At 32.6% G+C, this 5,812-nt stretch overlaps 1 pseudogene; it reads right to left on the bottom strand.

Annotated features, from left to right (window-relative positions):
* On the bottom strand, window positions 1-2,949 carry LOC107583821 (guanylyl cyclase inhibitory protein-like; annotated as a pseudogene).
* Between the last annotated feature and the right edge of the window lie 2,863 nt (window positions 2,950-5,812).

Genomic DNA, 5,812 nt, shown 5'->3' with positions numbered 1-5,812 from the left:
TTATAGTAATGCATGGCCTTTGAGAGACCTCTCCATCTTCACTGTGCTCGGCTCACACTCCAACATCTCTCGGATCCATTCGTCATTCAGCACGCCTTCAATGAATTCCTCTTGACTGATCATGGCTATAGAGACGGAAAGAAAAAGAATGACATAAGGAGACTGTACTTCTGTAAACTGCCATTTTCTAGTGCAGTTTAGTGATTCAAGAGTGGTTGAAATAACTTTGGCACTTTAGATAGCAATGTAGCTTGTAGCTTGTATTTATAGCATGTAGCTTACCATTGTTATCTTTGTCCAGCCGTACAAATATCCTATTGGTGCATTCTTCAGCAGTCAGTGGATCAGGTTTGGTCAGTGATGCTGCAATGCTCATCTTGTACACAGCCTGAGTGAGAACAGGCATGAGAGAATATTAATTTGTGATTATATATTGCCCTCTAGTGGAGCAATCCAGAATCACGTAAATTTGACTGCTTTTATTGTCCTCATTTGTAAGTCGCTTTAGATAAAAGCGTCTGCTAAATGACTAAATAAATATACATACATACATATATATATACACATATATATATACATATATACTGTATATACACAGTGATTTTCTTTTTATATATATATCTGTATTGTTTTAATTTTTATTTCAGTTTTAATTGGAGTTATTTTAGTACATCAAGATAAACTAAATAAAAACGAGAAAAATATTGCTTTGACAACTAGCTGACAAAAATAAGTTTAAGATTTTTATATTTTATTTCTAGTAATGGATTTTTTTATGGTTTTAGTTAACTTAACTATAATAACCATGTTTGGACTAACCTTAGGGATCAAAATCTCTAAAAATCATGTTTCAGCATAATAGTCAGATTTTAAGTAGATTCAATTGTACTTATTACAAAAAGAAAGTATGACAATGTACTTTTAAGCTACTGATATTGTTGAATTATTTTCTCATCTTAAACCACTTAAATATTCATTGACCTTGAGAGGTTAGTGTAATGTCACAGCATTTGGAACATGTTTCCCACTGTTAGTACAGTGTCTTTTGTTATGCCTCCAACTTTTACAAGTCAGCATATGTTTTGTAAAGCCAGTGTTCTGTAACTGCAGGTTTAAAACATCACATGTGTCAGGCCTCAAAGCTTGTTTGGTTTTGAGCTTTTATGATGAAAATTACAGGCCTCTCTCATCTTTTTAAGTGGGAGAACTTGCACAATTGGTGGCTGACTAAATACTTTTTTTCCCCACTGTATATATATACAGTATATCTGTATTGTTTTAATTTTTATTTCAGTTTTAATTGGAGTTATTTTAGTACATCAAGATAAATTAAATACAAACGAGAAAAATATTGCTTTGACAACTAGCTGACAAAAATAAGTTTAAGATTTTTATATTTTATTTCTAGTAATGGATTTTTTTTATGGTTTTAGTTAACTTAACTATAATAACCATGTTTGGACTAACCTTAGGGATCAAAATCTCTAAAAATCATGTTTCAGCATAATAGTCAGATTTTAAGTAGATTCAATTGTACTTATTACAAAAAGAAAGTATGACAATGTACTTTTAAGCTACTGATATTGTTGAATTATTTTCTCATCTTAAACCACTTGATAAATATTCATTGACCTTGAGAGGTTAGTGTAATGTCACAGCATTTGGAACATGTTTCCCACTGTTAGTACAGTGTCTTTTGTTATGCCTCCACCTTTTACAAGTCAGCATATGTTTTGTAAAGCCAGTGTTCTGTAACTGCAGGTTTAAAACATCACATATGTCAGGCCTCAAAGCTTGTTTGGTTTTGAGCTTTGCAATACCCCATTGTTATCTAGTGTGCGGAATATCTGCTCTGCATACTCCGCTGACTCTTTTCCCACGGTTCCATTGCAGAAGTGACGTCTGAACTCATGGAGGGTGATCAGTCCACTGGGGCATTCATTCAGGAACTTCCTGCCAGGCACGAGCACAAAAGTGGACACATTTTACAAAATATTTGTATAATTTTTTTTAATCTCATGAGGTATTGAAACATTTATCTTAAATCACTGATAAATAGTCATTGACCTTAGGGTTAGTGTTGTAATATAGATATTGTATAGATCCTGATAACTGTCCATGAAATACGCATTACATAAAAATACACTTTTGAAATTTTATTTTGAAAGATTATTGAAGTAGAATTACAAGAGAATACTATTTCAGTCTTAAACATTTCATGATTAATTCAATGCGTTTATACATGTATACATTTTGATATCAAACGTTTGACAACCATGAACCATGTTTTTAATTTCTTAACATTCTCAACGTTCTGTTTTTTAATTTAAAAAATCCATCCACCAACGTCTTTATTAATATGAAAGTATGTTGGTATGTTAATATTAATACATGTATAATAATTAAAAGCTACCAATACTAACACTTGATAAGTATAATAATTTGTGTTCTGTCAGTATTATAGGACGATTTCTGAGCAGTTACATTGTGAATGCTTATTGAAAAAGGCAATTGTCTTATCATGCACATCAAAGAAAAAGTTCCAGGAATAAGACTACCGTAAAAGGTCAAATTAAAAAAAAGGACTCAATTAAGATGACCTACTTATACTGAGAGTTTATATGGTTTTACAGTCATGGTTGGCATTTTATGGTCTATAATAAAAATCTTCAGTAAGACATGACCCTTTCTTGACACATTTTATGGCTATAATTACTCTCCAATAATAAAGACCCAGAACGAGGAGGTTTGTTTAGCATAAAAGCATCTATCAGATGACATGTAACCATGCTTATGTATCCTATTTTTACTACCCGCTTCCCTAAAGCCTGCTGCTGTAGTCATAGTAGTCACCTAGTTAATATTTTGTAAACTTACCTGAACCATTCATAAAGCTCTGTGACGTAAGTACCACCTTTTCCTGCAGGGTAAGGTTGCGGCCTGTCCCATCTTCATCAGTGCAGCAAAATCAACAGTGGCAGAGATGCATATATAGCAAAGCCCAGCTTACTTCTCTCATTTAATCATTCTTACCCAGAACCTTCTACATCTGTGAAATTAAACTACAGTAATCTTCCCCCAGAGGAGGCCGACATGTAGACAAGTGACACAAATTAATTACCTCAAAGACACATGAAATCCTCTAGCTTCTCTGGTCCCAGTCTAGGACTCTGTGTAATATTATATAAATTGACGGTTGCAGCTCTATATTTTCCTTTTGAAGTGAAAAATGTGTGTCATTTGCTTGAGAGCTGACTTGTTCTGGTGAACTAGTTAACAATTAGTATAGACGAATTTTCGCTGATATGCATAATACAATAATAAGTTTACATATCTTTTATATTCATAACAAATATTTAAGACATTTAAATTCATATATTTAAAATTATATTTTTCTAAATTAATTTCAAAATGACTAAGCCATAAGCTTTATTTTTCCAGTGAGCCTTCAGATATAAAAATATATCAAATGTATTTGTCTACAAATATTGAATTTTGCAGTAGAAAATTTACATTTGCATCAAAATGTATATATTTTAAGCAAGTATATGCGTTTTTTTCCCTAACGCCATTCAAATAATAAATCAAATGCTCAAAAAAGCAGCTGAAACGACCCTCCAAAAATGCTTAAATAGTAAAACAAAATGTGCAAAGTCACACAAAAATGTGTAAAATAATTTTATGCTTCACTACCGTTCAAACGTTTGGTAAGATTTTTAAAATGCTTTTGGGAAAAAAAAATAAAATATTTTATGCTCATGAAGGCTGCATTTATTTGATCAAAAACACACAAAAAAACTAATATTGCACAATATTATTGCAATTTAAAATAACATTTCTATTTGAATATATTTTAAAATGTGATTTATTCTTGTGATGAAAAACCTACATTTTCAGCAACCACTACAGTGTCACATGATCCTACAGAAATCATTCTAATATGATGATTTAGTGCTTAAGAAACATTTCTTCTTATTATCAATGTTGAAAATTTTTCTTTCATGATTCCTTAATGAACAAAGTTCAAAAGAACATTTATTAATAAACAGAAATTATTCGTAACATCACAAATGTCTTTACTGCCACTTCTGATCTATTTAACACATGCTTGGTGCACAAAAGTATTTCAAACACACACACACCACAAAAAAATTAAAATAACGACCCCACTGACCCCAAACCTTTGAATGGTAGTGTATGAACATTTACGGCCAAGTGTGCTAATAAAAAAACTACACTTGCAGCAGTTTAGATGATTAAAATCTTGCAATTTCATTCCATTTCCCTATATTCAAATTACAATTTCCTACTGGCTACCGCCACACTGTAAAAAATAAGTGTAATTTTAACTGTAAAATTTTGTAAATACGCTACAGAAAAAAAAACAGTTAATAGGTTAACAGTAAGTTCCCGTACTATATACAGAGAAAAACTGTAAAATATCTAACCAGACATTTCATGTAATATTAACTGTAAAATGCTGTTAATTTTACAGTTTTAGAAGTAAAAATAACAAATCAATGTATAATTTACAGTCAAAAACTGTAAACTGATATTCCCAGAATTCCCTGCATGACACTCCACATTTGAAAGTATTTCGTTTAAATAATCATGTATTTTTTATAATAGTTTTTGTTATTAGTTATGTATATTTGGGCTTTATGTTACATCTTCTGTTGTTTAATGAAAGTTGAATGCATTATTTAAGTATCATGTGTGTTACCATGATGGTGTTTTGTGTTTGCATGAATGACTCTGTGCACCTTCTATATATTAGTATATACTTCTGCTTGTGGCGAAGCTACTTGTGATGAGCTTTGATTCTTCATGTGGCTTTCTCTTTTACCACCTGCATTATTATGGTGGTTGTCAGTATGTTAAAAGGTGCAAAACAGATTTTAATAGCAGTGTGCATTGTTGAATTTACTGGTTTACAAAAAAATACTTTTTATACTGTAAAAATTACAGTTTTGGGCCGTAAATGTGTTTACAGTTTTTCTGTATTTTTTACAAAATTATTCTGGCAACCACAGCTGCCAGAATTATTTTGTAAAAACTACAGAATTTTTTTTACAGTGCAGGAAATTAACGAGGCAATCTCAACATGTCTGAACAGTTGAACGTTGACACGTGACAGATCAACACAGATGTACAGGAAACTAATGTGGTTTATTTAAGAATCTTTTTGTCAGCCTGGAGAGACAGATTCTCTGCTACTAACCAGACCTGTGGACAGTAGCAGCGATGGCGTCATACAAATGCTCGATAACAAACAGAGGACGATAAAGCAAAAGACAAAAAAGGGGCCTGCCTGGACGAGATGCCCCATTCCATAACAGCCTTGGCCAAAGGCTCAGACAAAGCGTCGAGGAGGTGCAAGCATGCAGATGGAGGCTCGACCCAACAGCTGCTCCCCGACTGAGATATTCACAGAAATGATGAACAGTCTTCAGGGTATCCAAAACCACTTTCATCACATACTCAAGACAGACAGAAACAAAGGGAAATAGAAGGCAAATGGTCTTAGAAGGCAAAAACCTTTATCCAATACCCTTAGATAGCTAACAGAACAACAAAAAATTGGTAAAGAAAAGCAAAGGGTACACAAAAGGCATGCATGAATGAATATTACTGGAACAATATAAAATCAAGAAATGTGCAGTCTACACAGAGTGAGAGCTGAAATTAGGACAAAAGCGACATAAGAAAAGGTCTATGTTTCTAACCTACGTACAGTACTTGATTTCTGCCAAGTGCAACTGCAGAATGACACTCCAAACAGAACATAGTCACAATAAAGGAAAAGGTCACT

The sequence above is a fragment of the Sinocyclocheilus grahami genome, unplaced genomic scaffold (assembly GCF_001515645.1).
Source record: "Sinocyclocheilus grahami isolate Dianchi unplaced genomic scaffold, SAMN03320097.WGS_v1.1 scaffold55.1, whole genome shotgun sequence".
Classification (NCBI taxonomy): Eukaryota; Metazoa; Chordata; class Actinopteri; order Cypriniformes; family Cyprinidae; genus Sinocyclocheilus; species Sinocyclocheilus grahami.
Note: the sequence above shows the minus strand (reverse complement) of the source record. Positions and strands in the feature narration are given on the sequence as shown.